The following is a 22,853-nucleotide window of genomic DNA, read 5'->3' as shown; positions in this document are numbered from 1 at the left end:
TAGCCACAGTCTCCTTCGTTCTGTCCTACTACTACTGCCTCCTCACTAGTTCTGTCTTACTCCTACTAGCTTATTCATTCTTTCCCACTGCTGCTACCTCTTATCACTGCCACTATTTCTCTCTTCCTCGTTTTCACCGTCACAGAGTCTGTTTCTCATTATTACTGGCTCTCACCGATTTTCACTTTCTCGTCTCTTTATTCATTCCCCACTGGCAGTGTATGCTTCACTCTTTTCCTAGCACTGTTCTGTCTCTGTCAGCTATGTTCCACTACCACTGCTTCCCTCTCTCTGTCCCACACTGCCCTTATCTCCTTCACTCTTTCTAAACCACAACCACTCTCTACTATCTTCCAGTATTTATTGTTTTTCCATCTCTTGCCAACTTCCTTTGTCTCTTCCTCTCTTCGCACAAAAAGGGCGAATATGTTCCCAGCCGGCCACGCGGGATTAGCCGAGCGGTCTAGGCGCTACAGTCACGGACTGTTCTGCTGGTCCCGGCGGAGGTTCAAGTCCTCCCTCGGGCATGGGTGTGTGTGTTTGTCCTTAGGATAATTTAGGTTCAGTAGTGTGTAAGCTTAGAGACTGATGACCTCAGCAGTTCAGTCTCATAAGAGTCCACACACATTTGAACATTTTTTTGTTCCCAGCCAAAATTTTTGAGAAAACTGTTGAAGGTGTGAGGAAGGTAGAACGAGGCAGCTGGTACCCCACCTTTCACTCGGGGTCTTTTAAACTGGAGCGTATCTGCTTTTTCTGTGCTCCGATAGGAGAATTTGTCCGCTGGTTCCTTTACTTTCCCTGCCACAGCAATGCAGGTCAATCATAGGAAAGGAACCTTATGGTTCAGTAAAATTTTAATAGTTTGCTTACGTGAACACGAAATACACGAAACTAATATTACACCTCAGACCGGATTTTACGTGCACTGAAATTTTTCATGTGATTCAGTACTACAACATAAGGTTCCCAGAACTCTTCTGATGATAACGGAGACACTTTGCAGCATGTGTTTCCGTGCTACGTCACTTTATAGATTACGTCTTTGCCACACAACGAATTTTCCGTTCATATTTTAGTTGTAAAGGTAAGGTAGCTTTGAACTTGGAAACAGACGAAGATATCAAGAAGATCTGCAAGATTGTTCCGGAACATATCGTAAAAATTTCAGTGAGTGCTGTTCATAGTCATCTTGGAATCCGTTCTCGGTTTTGGTAAAGAAACACTGCTCACGAACTAATGGTGACTCCGTAAGCCCCTTAAGGCCCATGACAGACAACATCAAATGCGAAAAGAAGCAACCGATTTGCTCCATATGCCAGAGCAGGAGGAAGTGTGTAATTTTCATATTTTGACCCTATACTGTTAGACAGAAGACGAGCTTTCCGTTGAGTATACAAATGATCTCTAGCCCAGGGGGTTGACTCTACCTTTTTAGCCACTCGAGGTACGGGCCCCGGAACGGTCCCGTTTTTATTTGCGGCGTTTTGGAACATACACTAACGTTCAGAAGAGAACAGTACACCTTGAACGACTAGAGATAGGACGTCCATATTTAGAGGACATTTACATTAGTATATCCTGCACAAATAGTTAGCATTGCAGTCACCTCGATTCAGCACGTGTGGTTTTGCCTAATAGGCACAGGGTCTGCCATACTCGTGATAACTTGCTCGACGCGCTATGACGTCGAAGCGTACACTCCTGGAAATGGAAAAAAGAACACATTGACACCGGTGTGTCAGACCCACCATACTTGCTCCGGACACTGCGAGAGGGCTGTACAAGCAATGATCACACGCACGGCACAGCGGACACACCAGGAACCGCGGTGTTGGCCGTCTAATGGCGCTAGCTGCGCAGCATTTGTGCACCGCCGCTGTCAGTGTCAGCCAGTTTGCCGTGGCATACGGAGCTCCATCGCAGTCTTTAACACTGGTAGCATGCCGCGACAGCGTGGACGTGAACCGTATGTGCAGTTGACGGACTTTGAGCGAGGGCGTATAGTGGGCATGCGGGAGGCCGGGTGGACGTACCGCCGAATTGCTCAACACGTGGCGCGTGAGGTCTCCACAGTACATCGATGTTGTCGCCAGTAGTGGGCGGAAGGTGCACGTGCCCGTCGACCTGGGACCGGACCGCAGCGACGCACGGATGCACGCGATGATCGTAGGATCCTACGCAGTGCCGTAGGGGACCGCACCGCCACTTCCCAGCAAATTAGGGACACTGTTGCTCCTGGGGTATCGGAGAGTACCTTTCGCAACCGTCTCCATGAAGCTGGGCTACGGTCCCGCACACCGTTAGGCCGTCTTCCGCTCACGCCCCAACATCGTGCAGCCCGCCTCCAGTGGTGTCGCGACAGGCGTGAATGGAGGGACGAATGGTGACGTGTCGTCTTCAGCGATGAGAGTCGCTTCTGCCTTGGTGCCAATGATGGTCGTATGCGTGTTTGGCGCCGTGCAGGTGAGCGCCACAATCAGGACTGCATACGACCGAGGCACACAGGGCCAACACCCGGCATCATGGTGTGGGTAGCGATCTCCTACACTGGCCGTACACCTCTGGTGATCGTCGAGGGGACACTGAATAGTGCACGGTACATCCAAACCGTCATCGAACACATCGTTCTACCATTAGTAGACCGTCAAGGGAACTTGCTGTTCCAACAGGACAATGCACGTCCGCATGTATCCCGTGCCACCCAACGTGCTCTAGAAGGTGTAAGTCAACTACCCTGGCCAGCAAGATCTCCGGATCTGTTCCCCATTGAGCATGTTTGGGACTGGATGAAGCGTCGTCTCACGCGGTCTGCACGTCCAGCACGAACGCTGGTCCAACTGAGGCGCCAGGTGGAAATGACATGGCAAGCCGTTCCACAGGACTACATCCAGCATCTCTTCGATCGTCTCCATGGGAGAATAGCAGCCTGCATTTCTGCGAAAGGTGGATATACACTGTACTACTCGTAATGCCGACATTGTGCATGCTCTGTTGCCTGTGTCTATGTGCCTGTGGTTCTGTCAGTGTGATCATGTGATGTATCTGACCCCAGGAATGTGTCGATAAAGTTTCCCCTTCCTGGGACAATGAATTCACGGTGTTCTTATTTCAATTTCCAGGAGTGTATATAGCACGAGTGGCGTCCTGTAGTATAGTGTGCTGCATTACCTCGTACCGAAGTTCATCTGCGGTGATTGGCATTGCGTCACAGTGCTGAACCCGTCGTTTCACCATATCCCACACATTTTCGATTGGTGGCAAGTCTAGTGCTCTGGTGGGCCAGACCAAAAGGCTGACATATTGTGACACTAAGAAGGCACGTGGTCTGGTAGCAACTTGTGGTCGTTCATTGTCTTGCTGAAAAATGGCGTCTGGGGTGTTGTGCAGAAAGGGTCTGGTTACGGGTCGCAGGGTGTTATGCACGTAGGTCACACTGGTCACAGTGCGCTGGACACGCCCCAACTATGATTTGTGGTTGTACCCAAACAGCACTCCACGCAGTCAGACCTTGAGTTGGCACTGTGCGTCTTGTGCGAATACAGTCATTGTGACGCCGCTCCCCCTGACTGCGGTGAACCAAGATGAGGTAATCATTTTCAAACAAACAGAGCCTGGATTCGTCCAAAAACATTATCCGATGCCATTCCTGTCCCCAGTGACGTCATTCCATACGCTATTGCCATCTAGCATATTTCTATACATTCGTCAAAGATGGCGGAGAAGTGGATGACGCGCACGTAACCCTTGCTGTAATAAACAGCGACGGACTGTACAATGTGGTAAACTGTTCTACTATTGCGCCACATCCGAGGACGACACAGCTCTGTCCTGCAATGCCATTCGGATGAGGTGTCGATCTTATCGGGGGGTGGTTTGGATGGTGTAACCTGACATCTCGTCGTGTTCTATGGCCTTCCGTGAACCGTTCTGCACACACCCGTTGCTCTGCCGAGACACTTCGTCCCTCACGAGCAGCAGTTTCTCGGATGGATTCATCACATTCTCTCATGCCAATAATGGGCCCCTCTGTGAAACTTACTAATTTGGTGGTGCGGTTCGCGTATATCTCTGCGAGGCATCCCGCACGTCTGCTCAAGTCACACTGATCCATTACCTTCGTTTTGTAGTGACAACGAGAGCCGCAGGCACATTTTACAGGTAGCTGGTGTTACGTCACGATATCGATGTTGACCTTGAACTCGAGCGCCGACATGGGTCAAATTCCCTTTCTTTTTTATTTTATTTTTTTATCAGAACGTACCTCTGTACGTGTCCTGTGAATATGAACGTGCTATCTCTAGTCGTTAAGGTTGTTCTGCTTTTTCTGAACATGAGTGTATTAGGCAGCGTATGCTGTCGCATGCATGCCGTTTGCTCGATATGAAATGTGTTGATCACATAAAGTCTGTAGTAGGGAAGGCGAATTGATGACTTAGATTTGTTGTGTTTTGTGAACGGCGGGTGCACTGTAAAGGACACCACATAGGAGATACTAGTGCGGCCAGTTGTAGAGCACAGGTCCAGCTTTCAGAGGACTGAGCAAATAGGAATGACAGAAGACATCCAAGTAATACAAGGACGCGCTACATGTTCTGGAAGATACCTAACAATGTGTGGCTGGGTGGAATTTAGTATGCGTCGTCGTCGTCGTCGTCGTCGTCGTCGTCGTCGTCATCATCATCATCATCATCATCATCCTGTCCCATCTGCCCCTCACAGCGATCATTTTCCTCTTCCGGAGGTGAAAAGTGTGGGAGTTGAACAAAAGCTAATAAGCCTATGTCTGAGCTCAAATCTTCGTGGTTTTACCGTCGTAGTTTCTCTCGTGAGCTACATCTAGGGGGAAACAATATACTCGCTAACTCCACTGGGAACTTACATAAAAGTAAACCATACCAAGATGCACAACGCCTCTCCTGTAACGTCTGCTATTAGCGATGAATGAGCATCTTCGCGACCCTTTCGCGCCTACTAAACGAAGATTTGATGGAACCTTCTGCTCCTATTTGGATCTTCTCCATTTCCTTCTTCAGTCCTATGTGGTAAGAGTCCAAGACTGACGAGCATTAGGCAAGTGTCTGTTGAACGTGGGTTTTGTAAGCTACTGTATATCCAACGTCGATGGATTACAATCGCTGAGAATTTTTCTCGTGAATCTCTGTCTAACATACGTCTTTCTTCTATTTAGATTTTCGTAGCCGTTCCACTTATTTGGTTATGCTGAGTTTGAACTGCCAGTACTTCTACCAAGAATCATGTTATTGCATCTCCCTATAATTTTCTAGCATGCATCTTTTCTACTACAACAGCATCATCCACGAATAGTCTTATCGGGCCTCCGACATTATATACTAAGTTATATACTGGGGTCAGAAGCAGTCTGAAAAGGTTGTAAGACTGTTGCAGGGTATACTGTGCTAAAGATAAATATTCAGGAAAAAACCCGATATGTTGTGCAGTTTCAGAGCTAATTAACATTGAAGTTAGCCATTCAGGCAACTGGGCGCGCAAATTGAAGCGGCCCGCCAGATACAATTAATGTCAGCCGTTCTCAAAGCGTTGTGATAGGGCACGAGACTGCTCAGTCTCTGGCTTGGGTTCGATTTTTACTATTCTCCCACGTCTAGTTTTTATTGAAATCTTGTTTGGTTTTAAGAAACCAAATTAGAACACTTTTGGCGACACCGGCTCTGATGAGCTGCTTGAATTTGACCGAGCAGTGACCTGGTTGGCTAATTTCAATGCTAGTTAACTCCGAGAGTGCGTAAAGTATCGAATTTTTTAGTTGGTTGATTTGGCGGGAAGGATCGAAACAACGGGGTCATCGGTCCCATCGGATAAGGAGAGGATGGGGAAGGAAGTCGGCCGTGTCCTTACAAAAAAATGGTTCAAATGGCTCTGAGCACTATGGGACTTAACATCTATGGTCTTAGTCCCCCAGAACTTAGAACTACTTAAACCTAACTAACCTAAGGGCATCACACAACACCCAGTCATCACGAGGCAGGGAAAATCCCTGACCCCGCCGGGAATCGAACCCGGGAACCCGGGCGTGCTCTTTCAAAGGAACAATTGCGATATTTTTCAGAAGCGATTTAGGAAAATCCCGGAAAACCCTAACGAGAATGGCCGGATGCGGGATTGAAGCGTTGTCCTCCCGAAGGAAAGTGCAGTGTGTTGATCACTGCGCCACCTCGCTCGGACGATTTTTTTTCTTAATAGTTACTTCTCAGCACACTCTACACTGTGCTGTTTTGATGTCTATATATTTTTCTCCGTTAAGAATGACATATATGGTCTATTTGCTCGATACTCTTCGCCTCAATCACGAAGCTCTCTGAGTTTCCATAAGCACGTATTTGGGTCGTCAGGTGACAGTTTAGAGCTCTACAGTGTTTCCCGGGAGTTAAGGGATACACCATCAGCCTGGGCGCCGGTATCTACTGTCCTATAAGTCTCGTGGACGAAAAGACGTAGGCATAACTAGTGTAACAAATATTTTAATGGAATTTAGATTACATGGGAGAAATGCAACTGTTCCTGTAAGCGTTTTTTGTGTAAACTTAGGTAACTGGTATGCGAGACAGTCTGTGTGATAATACTGCTGCTCCATCCTATCGCGTCCAGCGACACAGACTGTCACTTTCAGCCTCGCTTAATGCGCGAATGGAATGGGGTGGAAAGCCGCTGACGTTTAGAACAAAGTACCCTATCCGAAGCAGTGTACCGTAGTTTGCAGGTTACACATGCCGATGTGGTAGTAAAATCTCGCTATGTTTGAAGGAGGTCCTACTACGTGATCACTTGCACTGGTTCCCATGAGTTCTTTACTGCATCACTCATTACAATCGAGAAATTCATTTGATGAGGTGGCTGTAAATCCTTCCTCAGTAACGTACGTTACAATCACAGTGTCTCTTAACCAGCTATGAAGAAAACTAGGATAAATACACTGACAAAAGAAAATCGCAGCGCTAAGGAGGAGTTGTGCGACATAAACGAAAGTTGTGGGGCGTGTTTCTACATCGGAAAGACGATGTCTGTCCAGATTTCGTGCCAGTCGCGATAGAATAGCGCTAGTGAGCTGATGTTAGCGAAGAATGTCTTTACGGCGACAAAGACATTATCAGCACCTCACTGAGCTTGGAGGAGGTTGTTAAATAGTGTTATGCTATGCTGGATGCTCCTTCTGCTTTACTGCAGAAATACCTGGCAGGAATGTAGCAAGACTGCTGGCAGCGATGGTCACCAGAATGTACACTGAGTCCAAAAAGTATTCGTCTAGCTGCATATCTTTCAGAAAACAAAGTCTGTGTAGCACGAAAAGCAATGTATACAAAATCTAAAGAGGCAGTCATGTAAGAATTATCTCGGTAAGACATTTTTGTTGAAGAGCAAGGAAAGAAACACATCCAAATCAACAGCAAGGTTAACAAAATAGAAAATGTAATACAAGAGCTAGTTCATTAAGTATTCGTCCAGCATCTGAACATGCCGAAATTCTGCGCGCAATGATTAAACTATAACGCTGACCCACGGCACACACTAGAGTCAACCCTATCGCCTGTTGTGGTTCTGAACGCCGCCGATACAATGAAAATTAGGGCCTTGGGCCATAAGGGTTGTGAGACGACGCTGATCGAAAGGAAACTTATTCTGCGCTTACATAATGAGTGAAAATCTTCGTAAGAGATTGCTGAAGTAGTCGGTAGACCTAGATCGATGGTTCAGTCGATACTAGATTGATTTTGCGCAACAAAATCATTAAGAAACCAACCACGTACCGGACGCCCTCACACTTTGACTGATGCAGATTTGAGATTTATCATGAGGGAAATGAAGAAGAAACCTAAAATCAGCGTCCCCTTAAGTTGGCTGGGGAGTTAGAGGCTAGGGAAAAGAGAGTATGTGCCAACACAATCAGAAACACCTTCAAAACGTATGGGTATTACGGCCGGGTAGCGTGCAAGAAATTTTGGGTCAGTTAACAGAATCGAAAGGAACGTCTTCGCTTTGCGATGGAACATAGATTCAAAAAGGAAGACTTCTGGAACAGAGTAATATTTTCTGATGAGACTAAATATGACGTATTCTGGTCGGACGGAAGGCGAATGGTGTGGCTTAAGAAGAATGCGGAGATACTGCCACGCAATCTTGTGCTAACGGTTAAACACAGGGGTGGCTCCCTGATGGTGTGGGGCTGTATGAGTGCTGCAGGTGGTGGAAAATTACATTTCATTGAAGGTACAATGGATCACCAAATGTATATCAACATCTTAAAGGACAATATGAATGCTAGAGCCGAAAAATTGGGTCTGCAAGGAAATTAAAGTTTTCAACAAGATAACGACCCGAAGCATACGGCTCTAAATACAAGGCTGCGGCTCCTGTACAACTCAACACCCCTCCTCAGAGTCTAGACGTTAATCCTACTGAACACCTTCGGAAAGTACTGGAAGATAGCATCAGGAGAAAACATTCCTAACACGAGAGGCCTAAAACAAGCACTTCAAGACGATTGGGACAAAATTCCAGCCCCTCTGACGGCAAACTTGATCCAGCCGATGCCCAGACTACTACAAGCAGTAATAGCTGCCAAGGGGAACCCCACTAAATATTAATTTTTGTAACGGAAATCGTATTTTCAGACTGAAAAAAAAAATGAATGGACAAACCCTTTTTGAAGTAGCCCTTGAATAAATTCTCCATTTTCTCCACTTTGTCAAATTTGTTGTTGCTATGGATGTATTTATTTCCTTCTCTATCAATGAAAATGACTTACAAGGTTTCATTGCATATGACTGGATGTTCACATTTTATGTTTCCTTCCTTTCACGTGACGTATACTTAGTTGTTTGAAAAAATTACAACTGGACGAATACTTTTTGGACTCGCTGTATGCTCGCAAGAAGACCGTGCTCCGGACGGCCACATGGCACTACCGAGAGAGGAGACCATCGTGTTTGGCGTATGGCTCTGGCACATCGTACTGCATCTGCAGCAGCTATTTGAGCAGCAGTTGGCACCACAGTGACACAACGAAGTGTTACAAATCGGTTATTTCAAGGACAGCTATGATCCAGACGCCCTGTAGCCTGCTTTCCATTGACCCCAAACCACCACCATTTGCAACTTCAGTTTAGTTAAGCGAAAGTGTTTCGGAGGGCAGAGAGGAGATCTGTTGTGTTTTCTGATGAAAGCTGGTTCTGGCTCGGTGCCACTCTTGCCCGTGTGTTGCATAGAATGAGGCCAGTTGAGGGTCTGCAGCCAACCTGTCTGCGAGTCACACACACTGAATCTAAACGTTGAACTATGGTGTGGGTTGCGATTTTGTATTACAAAAGGAGCACACACGTGGTTAACCCCCCCGCCCCACCCTTACTCCAAATTTCTACGTTAATTTGGTGACGGGACCTGTTGTGGTGCCATTCATGAACAGCATTACAGGGAGTGTTTTCCAACAGAATAACGCTCGCCTACATATCGCTGTTGTAACCCAACATGCTTTACAGAGTGTCGACATGTTGCCTTGGCGTGCTCTATCACCAGATGTGTCTCCAATCGGGCACATATGACACACCATCGGATGAAAACTCTATCGTTATCCACAAACAGCTTTAACCATCTCTGTATAGACCGAACAAAAGAAACAGGCCTGGAACTCCGTAGTGCAACAGGCATGGAACTCCATAGTGCAACAGGCATGGAACTCCATAGTGCAACAGGCATGGAACTCCATAGTGCAACAGGCATGGAACTCCATAGTGCAACAGGCATGGAACTCCATCCCATGAATTGATATCTGACACGTGCACAACACAATGCACGCTTCTTTCCATGCTTGCATTGAACATTCTGGCTGTTACCCCTCTTACCAGCATTTCACATTTGAAATACCTTATCCCTGCTTACATTAAGCCGTGATCTTGCAGTGTTAATCATTTAATTATGTTACCTATATAGCTGTATACTCGAAATTTCATTTCTCTGCATTACCTATTTTTCAGTGCTGCGATTTTTTTCCGTCAGTGTATACTTCCGTCCGCCGCCATAAACGCAACAGGCACTTCCAGTTTAATGAAATCTGACTGTCGGAAAGTCAACGGAATAGTTGACTTTGGAAGGAATGAGAAATTTCGCTGGTACTGTGTGTGTGTAGCAAGGGAAGTGAGTTACGAGAGCCGTGGCCACAGCAGGGCAGGAAACCTCAGGCATCCGCCCTACCCGGCAGCTGCGGGCGCAGCCAGATAAAGCGGCGGTGGCGGAGGTGGACGTGGACGTCGGCGTCGCCGCGGAAGCATCAGCACCGCCTCCGGGACCCGGGGAGCCGACGGGGCGCTTCCACTCCACCAGCTCCGGCCCAGGCCGGCCACCGAACGTCGAAGCTACCAAGCCAGATGACACTTACCCCTGCTCTTGCGTGCCAGGGTCAAGAGGGAGTCCATCTGTAACGAGTCATTTCCTAGCTTGAAGGAGCAACCGGTCAGAGGAGTACATCATCTGAGTCGGATTTTGCCGCAGCGAGGATGTTACGTTTCTTCTGCATCTGGTCTGATAGTCGCCCCCTGAGAACATGGTCTTCACTGACGCAGGAGAACCATGATCCATACCTGCCCGCCGTCAGGCCTTGAGCCTACTGACAGGTTTCAACAAACATGGTACTTGTGAAACGCAACTGAATCCTTATTCGCACAAAGTTATGAGAGCTATCGACAGGGCATCTCTACTTGATTTCATATTTCTCGATTTTCAGAAGCCTTTGACACTGTTCCTAACAAGCGTCTTCTAATCAAACTACTTGCCTATGGAGTAGTGTCGCTGTTGTGCGAATGTATTCCTGATTTCCTTTCAGGAACATCACAGCTCGTAATAACTGACAGAAAGTCATCGAGTGAAACAGAACTGATATCTGGGGTTCCCCGAGGATGTATTATAAGGCTGTTCTGAGTACACTACTGGCCATTGAAATTCCTACACCACAATGATGACGTCCTACAGAGGCGAAATTTAACACACAGGAATAAGATGCTGTGATATGCAAATGATTAGCTTTTCAGAGCATTCACACAAGGATGGCGCCGGTGGCGACACATACAACGTGCTCACATGAGGAAAGTGTCCAACCGATTTCTCATACACAAATAGCAGTTGACCGGCGTTGCATGGTAAAACGTTCTTGTGATGCCTCGTGCAAGGAGGCGAAATTCTTACCATCACGTTTCCGACTTCGATAAAGGTCGGATTGTAGCCTATCGCGATTGGAGTTTATCGTATCGCGACGTTTCTGCTCGCGTTGGTCGAGATCCAATTGCTGTTAGCAGAATATGGAATCGGTGGATTCAGGAGGGTAATACGGAACGCCGTGCTGGATCCCAACGGCCTCGTATCACTAGCAGTCGAGATGACAGGCATCTTATCCGCATGGCTGTAACGGATCGTGTAGCCACGTCTCGATCACTGAGTCAACAGGTGGGGCCGTTTGCAAGGCAACAGCCATCTGCACGAACAGTTCGACGACGTTGGCAGCAACATGGACTATCAGCTCGGAGACCATGCCTGCGGTTACCCTTGATGCCGCATCACACACAGGAGCGCCTGCGATAGTGTACTCAACGACGAACCTGAGTGCACGAATGGCAAAACGTCATTTTTTCGGATGAATCCAGGTTCTGTTTACAGCAGCATGATGGTCGCATCCGTTTTTGTCGACGCCGCGGTGAACGCGCATTGGAAGCGTGTATTCGTCATCGCCATACTGGCGTATCACCCAGCGTGATACTATGGGATGTCATTGGTTACACGTCTCGGTCACCTCTTGTTCGCATTGACGGCACTTTGAACTGTGGACGTTACATTTCAGATGTGTTACGACCCGTGGCTCTACCCTTCATTCGATCCCTGCGAAACCCTACACTTAAGCAAGATAATGCACAACTGCATGCTGAAGGTCCTGTACGGGCCTTTCTGGATACAGCAAATGTTGGACTGCTGCCCTGGCCAGCACATTATCCAGATCTCTCACCAATTGAAAACGTCTGGTCAAAGGTGGGCGAGCAACTGGGTCATCACAATACGCCTGTCACTACTCTTGATGAACTGCGGTAATTTGTTGAAGCTGCATGGACAGCTGTACCTGTACACGCCATCCAAGCCCTGTTTGACTCAATGGCCAGGCGTATCAAGGCCGTTATTACGGACAGAGGTGGTTGTTCTGGGTATAGATTTCTCAGGATCTATGCACCCAAACTGCACGAAAATGTAATCACATGTCAGTTCTAGTATAATCTATTTGTCCAGTGAATACCCGTTTATCATCAGCATTTCTTCTTGGTGCAGCAATTTTAATGGCCAGTAGTGTATGTATACACGATTTAGCACACAATCTGCCACCCTCTTGGAATTTTTGCAGATGATGCTGACGTTTAGCGTCTACTAAAGTCATCAGAACCTTTGTGTCTGGTGAAGAATCTTCCGTTTTCTCTTCTATAGTGATATCATTAGGATCTGAAAACGATCTTTCGTCAGTTATCGGAAGTGCCATGAGGCCCAAAAACTTCACCAATCAAATTCCGTTCTTATACAATACAGCAGCTTGGAGATTTTCGCCACTAAAACATTGTTACCGAACGAATTTCACAACTTTCAATTGCAGCTCTCATTTTGTACGGTTGTTGTAGGCGACGAAGAAGCAATGTGGCATTTTCGCTATCGCAGTTTCTCACCGGCCTATCGCCTCGGTGAATCAGTGTACTCCACGCGCTACATTAAAACCGAGATTACTTTCCGGATACGCTCGCAAAGAGCCGCATTTTTTGTAGAGACACAGTAGAAAATTCGTAACAATGTTTGGATCGTTCAGAAAGATTTCAAGTGGTTTTTTGCACCGATAAGTCATTGTCCTCATTATAACTCTAGTCCTTAAGCTATGCACAAATGTGTAGAGTCGAGAGATCCATGTCAGGTATTGCATCGTCTGTATGCAATGTTGTGAGATTCAGGAAGCCATATAAGGTAAAAATAATGAGCTATTGTCGATTACTCAGGGCAGTTGATTATTTAGCTTCTGTTAACAGAATGTTACTATCAAGTTAGTTGCAAGTAACACATAGTGCCAATGTAACTCACCTCTGATACTGAAGTAGAATCAGTGCAGGCCAATTTCGACGTACTGCGTCGCAATTTTCCTCAAACTTCTGAATCTGTAAGGAAAAAGAATAACTTGTGACATCGTTTCTTATAGTGTTTACACAAAAAAACACTTTCCACTGACACATTAAAAAGATGTATACAGGCAGACCGGAGCGACGAATGAAAATTTGTACTAACGCCGGGATTCAGTGAGTGAATAAGAAAGATGGTTCAAATGGCTCTGAGCACTATGGGACTTAACATCTGAGGTCATCAGTCCCCTAGACTTAGAACTACTTAAACCTGGCTAACCTAAGGACATCACACACATCCATGCCCGAGGCAGGATTCGAACCTGCGACCGTAGCAGCAGCGCGGCTCCGGACTGAAGCGCCTAGAACCACTCGGTCACAGCGGCCGGCTGAATAAGAATGAAACGACTTGAGCAGTGGGAGAACAAGTCATGGGTTCTGCATCAAGACAATGCATCGGCTCATAGCGTATTGTCTGTTAAGAGGTTTCTAGCGAAGTGCAGCATCCTATTGTTAGTCTACTCACCTTAGTTGCCTGACCCAGCACCAAATAACTTTACTCTATTCCCCAAAGTCAATTAAAAGATTCATGAAGTTCACGCCATACCCGTATACTTCCATCCGCTCCATATAATTCGAAACGAAACTCTTCCGACCAAACAACATTTTACCACTCATCAACAGTCCAATGTCGGTGTTGACGGGCCCAGACGAGGAAAAAAAAAATGGAAATGAGCATATGGCATTTTTTGCCGTAGGCCCCATCCGGGAGGCGTAAAGCTTTATATCGAGCAGTCGTCAAGAGTACACGAGTAATCCTTCGTCTCCGAAAGCCGGTATCGATGATGTTTCGTTGAATGGTTGGCACGCAGCCACTTGTTGATGGTCCACTATCGAAATCTGCAACAATTTGCAGAAGGGTTGCACTTCTGTCACGTTGAACGATTCCCTTCAGTCGTCGTTGGTCCCTTGCTTGCAGAATCTTTTTCCGGTCGCAGCGTTGTCGGAGATTTGATACACTCGTGAAATGATCGCACGGGAAAATCCACACTCCATCGCCACCTCGGAGATACTGTGTCCATAGCTCGTGCGCCGACTATAGCACCACGTTCAAACTCACTTAAATCTTGATAGCCTGCCACTGTAGCACCAGTAACCAATCTAACAACTGCGCAGACACTTGTTGTTTATATATAGGCATTGGCGACCGCAACGCGTATTCTGCCTGTTTATGTATCTCTGTATTTGAATACGCATGGCTACACCAGTTTCTTTGGAACTTCAGTGTATATTTTCAACGAAAAATTTTACCGATTTCACCACATGGGAAAGCAGGATAACAGATATAAATAACATTCATGTTCGACACAGGTCAGACTCCAAGAATAAAAGACATTCAGTACGAAATATTCCCTCCTCGAGCGTTAACGCACATTTCGCACCTGTTATTTATGCTCGTTCCCAAAATGTCGAGGAAACCTCGGGTGATCCTGCCCCACACCTCTCTGAAGGTGGTTTTTAGTTTTTGCACGATATGGGATGGGTGTGCTCGTTGAGTAACTCACAAGATCTCAGGCCGTTCAAGTAATGAAGGAAACACCGGCACGCGTCAGCAAGGAGCTCACAGAAGAAGACTTCCAGCACTGTTTCACCAATGGAAATTCCACCTGGAGCATTGTAGGGACAGAGGAAGAGAGCACATTGAGGTAGCAATTACTAAATATTTATCTTTCCGAAATAATATGTGTTAGAGCAGTAGTTCCGTTATGTTATAGCCACACCTCGTATATGTAGATGTTAAACAGTTATCCCTTTGTAGCAGGCTGACACAGGTATCAACTACAAAGAGACGAGTGTCTGCAACTTGCGGTGGGACTGTAAGATAGTGTGGTGACCAGATCTACCACGAGTTTGCTGACGCAGCATCACGCTCTGCCATTTGTAGCATCGGCTTCGACGTTGTTGTTGTTGTGGTCTTCAGTCATGAGACTGGTTTGATGCAACTCTCCTTGCTACTCTATCCTATGCAAGCTTCTTCATCTACCAGTACCTACTGCAACCTACGTCCTTCTGAATCTGCTTAGTGTATTCATCTCTTGGTCTCCCTACACGATTTTTACCCTCCACGCTGCCCTCCAGTACTAAATTGGTGATCCCTTGATGCCTCAGAACATGTCCTACCAACCGGTCGGTTCTTCTTCTCAAGTTGAGCCACATACTCCTCTCCTCCTCAATTCTATTCAATACCTCCTCATTAGTTATGTGATCTACCCATCTAATCTTCAGCATTCTTCTGTAGCACAACATTTCGAAAGCTTATATTCTCTTCTTGTGCAAACTATTTATCGTCCATCTTTCACTTCCATGCATGGCTACACTCCATACAAATACTTTCAGAAACGACTTCCTGACAATTAAATCAATACTCGATGTCAACAAATTTCTCTTTTTCAGAAACGCTTTCTTTCACAGTGCCAGTCTACGTTTTATATCCTCTCTACTTCGACCATCATCAATTATTCTGCTCCCCAAATAGCAAAACTCCTTTACTACTTTAAGTGTCTCATTTCCTACTATATTCTTTTATCCTCGTTTTGATTTTGTTGATGTTCATCTTATACCCTCCTATCAAGGCACTGTCCATTCCGTTCAACTGCTCTTCCAAGTCCTTTGCTGTCTCTGACAGAATTACAATGTCATCAGCGAGTCTCAAAGTTTTTGTTTCTTCTCCATGGATTTTAATACCTACTCCGAACTTTTGTTTCCTTTACTGCTTGCTAAATATACAGATTGAATAGCATCGGGGAGAGGCTACAACCCTGTCTCACTCGCTTCCCAACCACTGCTTCCCTTTCATGTCCCTCGACTCTTATAACTGCCATCTGGTTTCTATACAAATTGGAAATAGCCTTTCGCTCCCTGTATTTTAGCCCTGCCACCTTCAGAATTTGAAACAGAGTATTGCAGTCAACATTGTCAACATTTTCTCTAAGTCTACTAATACTAGAACCGTGGGTTTGCCTTTCCTTAATCTTTCTTCTAAGATAAGTCGTAGGGTCAGTATTGCCTGGTATTGCTGTGTATTGCCTCTACGGAATCCAAACTGATCTTCCCCGAGGTCGGCTTCTACCAGTTTTTGCATTCGTCTGAAAAGAATTCGCTTTAGTATTTTGCAGCTGTGACTTATTTAAACTGATAGTTCGTTAATTTTCACATCTGTCAACACCTGCTTTCTTTGGGATTGGAATTATTATATTCTTCTTGAAGTCTGATACATCTTGCTCACCAGATGGTAGAGTTTTGTCAGGTCTGGCTCTCCGAAGGCCGTCAGTAGTTCTAATGGAATGTTGTCTACTCCCGGGGCCTTGTTTCGACTCAGGTCTTTCAGAGCTCTGTCAAACTCTTCACGCGGTATCGTATCTCCCATTTCATCTTCATCTACGTCCTCTTCCATTTCCATAATATTGTCCTCGAGTACATTGCCCTTGTGTAAACCCACTACAGGGTGTCACAGAAAGGTACGGCCGAACTTTTAGAAAACATTCCTCACACACAAATAAAGAAAAGATGTTATGTGGACATGTGTCCAGAAACGCTTAATTTCCATGTTAGAGCTCATTTTAATTTCGTCAGTATGTACTGTACTCCCTCTATTCACCGCCATGATTTCATACGGGATACTCTACCTGTGCTGCTAGAACATGTGCCTTTACAAGTACGACACAACATGTGCTTCATGCACGATGGAGCTCCTGCACAATTCAGTCGAAGTGTTCGTACGCTTCTCAACAACAGATTCCGTGACCCATGGATTGGTAGAGAGTGACCAATTCCATGGCCTCCACGCTCTCCTGACCTCAACCCTCTTGACTTCCATTTATGGGGCATTTGAAAACTCTTGTCTACGCAACCCCGGTACCAAATGTAGAGACTCTTCGTGCCCGTATTGTGGACGCCTGTGATAAATACGCCATTCTCTAGGGCTCCATCAGCGCATCAGGGATTCCATGTGACGGAGGGTTGATGCATGTATCCTCGCTAACGGAGGACATTTTGAACATTTCCTGTAACAAAGTGTTTGAAGGTACGTTCTATTGCTGTGTGTTTCCATTCCACGATTAATGTGATTTGAAGAGAAGTAATAAAATGAGCTCTAACATGGAAAGTAAGTGTTTCCGGACACATGTCCACATAACATATTTTCTTTCTTTGTGTGTGAGGAATGTTTCCTGAAAGTTTGGCCGTACCTTTCTGCTTTCCCTTCTTTGTTTAGAACTGGGTTAGCATCAAAGCTCTTGATATTCATGCAACTGGTTCCCTTTCTGCAAAGGTATCTTTAACTTTCCTGTAGGCAGTATCTATCTTACCCCTAGTGAGATAAGCCTCTACATCCTTACATTTGTCCTCTAGTCATCCCTGCTTAGCCATTTTCTACTTACTGTCGATTTCATTTTGGAGACGTTTGTATTACTTTTGCCTGCTTCATTTACTGCATATTTATATTTTCTCCTTTGATCAATTAGATTCAATATTTCTTTTGTTACCCAAGGGTTTCTACTAGCCCTCGTCTTTGTACCTATTTGATCCTCTGCTGCCTTCACTATTTCGTCCCTGAAAGCTACCCATTCTTCTTCTACTGTATTTCTTTCCACCATTCCTGTCAATTGTTCCCTTATGATGTCCCTGAAACTCTGTGCAACCTCTGGTTCTTTCAGTTTATCCAGGTCCCATCTCCTTAAATTCTCACCTTTTGCAGTTTCTTCAGTTTTAATCTATAGTTCATAACCAATAGATTGTGGTCAGAGTCCACATCTGCCCCTGGAAATGTCTTACAATTTAAAACCTGGTTCCTAAATCTCTGTCTTACCATTACATAATCTATCTGAAACCTGTCAGTATCTCAAGGCTTCTTCCATGTATACAGTCTTCTTTTATGATTCTTGAACCAAGTGTTAGCTACTCGTATAATTAAGTTGTGCTCTGCGCAAAATTCTACCAGGCGGCTTCCTCTTTCGTTTCTTACCCCCAATCCATATTCACCTACTACGTTTCCATCTCCCTGTTGCTACTGACGTATTCCAGTCACCCTTGACTATTAAATTTTCGTCTCCCTTCACTATCTGAATAATTTTTTTTATTTCATCATACATTTCTTCAATTTCTTCGTCATCTGCAGAGCTAGTTGGCATATAAACTTGTACTACTGTGGTAGGCGTGGACTTCGTATCTATCTTGGCCACAATAATGTGTTCACTATTCTGTTTGTAGTAGCTTAAATGGTTCAAATGGCTCTGAGCACTATGGGACTTAACGTATGAGGTCATCAGTCCCCTAGAACTTAGAACTATTTAAACCTAAGGACATCACACATATCCATGCCCGAGGCAGGATTCGAACCTGCGACCGTAGCGGTTGTGCGGTTCCAGACTGTAGCGCCTAGAACCGCTCGGCCACTCTGGTCGGCTGTAGTAGCTTACCCGCATTCCTATTTTCCTATTCATTATTAAACCTACTCCTGCATTAGCCCTATTTGATTTTCTGTTTATAACCCTGTAGTCACCTGACCAGAAGTCTTGTTTCTCCTGTCACCGAACTTCACTAATTCCCACTATATCTAACTTCAACCTATCCATTTCCCTTTTTAAATCTTCTAACCTACCTGCCCGATTAAGGGATCTGACATTCCACGCTCCAATCCGTGGAACGCCAGTTTTCTTTCTCCTGATAACGACGTCCTCTTGAGTATTCCCCGCCTGGAGATCCGAATGGGGGACTATTTTACTTCCGGAAAGTTTTACCCTAGAGGACGCCATCATCATTTGACCATACAGTAAAGCTGCATGTCCTCGGGAAAAATTACGGCTGTAGTTTCCCCTTGCTTTCAGCCGTTCTCAGTACCAGCACAGCAAGGCCGTTTTGGTTAGTGTTACAAGGCCAGATCAGTCAGTCATACAGACTGTTGCCCCTGCAACTACTGAAAAGGCTGCTGCTCCTATGCAGGAACCACACGTTTGTGTGGCCTCTCAACAGATACCCCTCCGTTGTGGTAGCACCTATGGTACGGCTATCTGTATCGCTGAGGCACGCAAGCCTCCCCACCAACGGCAAGAACCATGGTGCATGGGGGTTCGGTAATTTTCACATCTGTCAACACCTGCTTTCTTTGGGATTGAAATTATCATATTCCACTTGAAGTCTGAGGGTATTTCGCCTGTCTCATATATCTTGCTTATTAGATGGTAGCTGAAATTTTCAGTTCTAGCAAAGTGGAGGAGCCAGCCGGTTTGAGCGGTGGCGCCTATTAATACTGCGTCGTCTGTCAGTGCTGGTCTCGAGCAGAGCAGACAAAAGAGCGAGAGAGAGACGTGAGACGGGCGGCACGCGCTGGCGGCGTGGCGGGCAGCGCCGGCTTGCAGCCAGTGTCGGGTAGCGTCCTGCAGTGCTGGGCAACGCGCGCGTGGGAGGAGGCGCCGCCGGGTCCGCGGCGTGGCCAGCTGCCGAGTGTCTGTCCCAGCCAAACGGGGATGTCGAGCCTACGGTGGCTGCGCGACACCGCTGATCGCTAAGTTCCGAGATCCACACCGCTAGACAGTTGCTAGGCACTCCGTCTTCAGGCCACGAGTGGCCTATCGGGACCATCCGATCGCCGTGTCATCCTCAGTGGTGGATGCGGATAGGAGGGGCGTGGGGTCGGCACACCGCTCTCTCGGTCGTTATGATGGTATTCTTGACCGAAGCCGCTACTATTCGGTCGAGTAGCTCCTCAATTGGCATCACGAGGCTGAGTGCACCCCGAAAAGTGGCAACAGCGCGTGGTGGCTTGGATGGTCACCCATCCAAGTGCCGACCACGCACGACAGCGCTTAACTTCGGTGATCTCACAGGAACCGGTGTATCCACTGCGGCAAGGCCGTTGCCCACAGTTACTAAGGAACAGAGATTTTGTCGGACACGAATAATCACAGGCAATGATGATCGACATGAAACACAGTACACGTTATAGAAGTGGAGTTGTACACTGAAGAGCGAAGGAAACTGGTACACCTGCCTAACATCGTGCAGGGCCCCAGCGAGCAAGCAGAAGTGCCTAAACATGTCGTGGCATGGACTCGACTAATATATCAGATAGTACTGGAGGGAACTGACACCATAAATTCTGTAGGGTTGTCCATAAATCCGTAAGAGAACGACGGGGTGGAGATCTCTTCTGAACAGCACGTTGCAAGGCATCCCAGATTCGCTCAATAATTTTCATGTCTGGGGTCTTTGGTTGCCAGCGGAAGTGTTTAAACTCAGAAGAGTTTTCCTGGAGCCATTCTGTAGGAATTCTGGACTTGTGGGGTGTCGCATTGTCCTGCTGGAATTGTCCAATTCCGTCGGAATGCACAGTGGACAGGAACAGATGTAGGTGATCAGACAGGATGCATATGTATTACATGTCAGAGTCATATCTAGACGTATCACGGGTCCCATATCTCTCCAATTACACACAACCCACACCATTACAGACCCTCCATCAGCTTGAACAGTCCCCTGCTGACATGCAGGGTCAATGGATTCATGAGGTTGCCTCTATTCCCCTTATATTTCCATCCGCTCCATATAATTTGAAACGAGACTCGTCCGACCAGACATCATTTTACCACTCATCAACAGTCCAATGTCGGTGTTGACGGGCCCAGGCGAGGAAAAAAATGGAAATGGGAATATGGCATTATTTGCCGTAGGCCCCATCCGGGAGGCGTAAAGCTTTGTGTCGAGCAGTCATCAACGGTACACGAGTAATCCTTCGGCTCCGAAAACCCGTATTTATGATGTTTCGTTGAATGGTTGGCACGCATTCACTTGTTGATGGCCCACCATGAAAATCTGCATGAATTTGTGGAAGTGTTGCACTTTTGTCACGTTGAACAATTCCCTTCAGTCGTCGTTAGTCCCTTGCTTGCAGGATGTTTTTCCGGTCGCAGCGATGTCGGAGATTTGATACTCGTGAAATGGTCGCACGGGCCAAATCCCCACTTCATCGCCACCTCGGAGATACTGCGTCCATCGCTCGTATGCCGACTAAACACCACGTTCAAACTCACTTAAATTTTGATGGCCTGTCACTGTAGTAGCAGTAACCAATCTAACAACTGCGCAGACACTTGTTGCCTTATATAGGCGTTGCCGACCGCAACCCCGTATTCTGCCTGTTTATGTATCTCTGTATTTGAATACGCATGCCTATACCAGTTTCTTTGGCGCTTCAGTTAAATTTACAACGAAAAACGACACGGATTTTACCACATGGGAAAGCAGGATAACACATATAAATAACGTTCATGTTGGACACAGGTCAGTCTCCAAGAATAAAATACTCTCAGAACGAAATATGCCCTGCTCGAGCATTAATGCACATTTCGCACCTGTTATTCATGCTGGCTCTCAAACTGTGGAGGAAACCTTAGGTGGTCCTGCCCCACACCTATCTGAAGGCGGTCTTCAGTTCTTGCACGATACGGGGTGGGTGTGTTCGTTGAGAAACGCGTGTGCAAAGAGCATTTCAGACATGCACTATAGCAGGGATGCCCAAACCGCGATCCGCGGGCCGCATACGGTCCGAAGCAAGAGTCAGAGCGTCCCAAGATGTGATCATCTATCACACGACCGCTAAAAAATTTCCATAAAATTCTGTTTATGTAAAGTTATGATAAATTGAATACTTTCAATATGAAAACTCCCATACACGATGCTATTCTGATCCATAGCATTTTTCCTCCTAGTGTTAAGTATATTATGTGCGGCCCAATAATACTGGTTTTCTTCCAATGTGGCCCAGGTAAGTTAAAATATTGGACACCCCAGCACTATAGGCTTTAGGTGCGGCGGTAGCAGGCCAGTTGTTACGTTCGGTATCTTCACTTTCCAATATGTCCGACACCTCAGCGGTTCTATGTGGGCGGACATTGTCATCCATAAACAGAAAGTCGGAGTCTGCTGCACCTCTAAACATATGCGCATGATACAGAATAATCTCTCTTCTGTAACGGTACCTCGCGCAAAGATATGCAGCGGTGTTTGACCATTGTGCGTAATGCCTGCCTCCACCATAACACGTGGCTAAATTTATGTCATTCACGAACATTCTGTGGTGTCTAATACGTTTCCCTCTCTCTTCACACTAAATGGCGACCGGAGTCACTTGCCACAGTGAAGCGGTGTTCGTCGGAGAACGTCACTCTGGACCACTGTTACTGACCGCAGCCGACGTGCTCCCTACACCAACGGAAAGTTTCTAATCGAATGGCGCGGTGTAAGTGCGATGCGTTTTGCAGGCGCAAGCTAGACTGATTTAATCGGTGCGAAATGATTCTGACAGAGACATGTCTACCGGGTAGCGCTTGCAAGGTCTGCAGCAGTCTGCCTAAGCCTGAGATGTTGTTCCTTTTCGCCAGAAGTCTGCGCCGTTTGTACCAGTAGGCAAGACTAAGCGACATTTTAGGGGTGGCAAAGGGCGACAAAAATTAATTCCATATGAAGCCGCAAAATATTGAGGAAATGAGGAGAAAAAAATAAAAAACCTGTTGTTCTCAATTAGTTTTGAAGGAACTGAGGACAAAGCATGAAAACTGAGGACGTCTGGTCACTTTAAATTAATGATTAAAAGTTGTGCCGTTGGATGTTGGAGGTGGGCGAGGGGTGGGGAGA

At 46.3% G+C, this 22,853-nt stretch overlaps 1 protein-coding gene and 1 pseudogene across 1 annotated transcript in view; both read right to left on the bottom strand.

The window, feature by feature from the left end:
• Nucleotides 1–22,853, bottom strand: part of LOC126267006 (zinc finger protein 629-like) — a 493,507-nt gene that overhangs the window by 249,700 nt on the left and 220,954 nt on the right. Inside the window, exon 3 of the mRNA XM_049971770.1 lies at nt 13,129–13,202. The gene's annotated coding sequence lies outside the window, so the exon portion shown is untranslated. The remainder of the gene's footprint in view (nt 1–13,128; nt 13,203–22,853) is intronic.
• Nucleotides 19,964–20,081, bottom strand: LOC126268449 (5S ribosomal RNA; annotated as a pseudogene).

This window comes from Schistocerca gregaria, chromosome 4, assembly GCF_023897955.1.
Source record: "Schistocerca gregaria isolate iqSchGreg1 chromosome 4, iqSchGreg1.2, whole genome shotgun sequence".
NCBI classification, from domain to species: domain Eukaryota; kingdom Metazoa; phylum Arthropoda; class Insecta; order Orthoptera; family Acrididae; genus Schistocerca; species Schistocerca gregaria.
The sequence above is the reverse complement of the archived record's forward strand: the minus strand, read 5'-3'. Positions and strand labels throughout refer to the sequence as shown.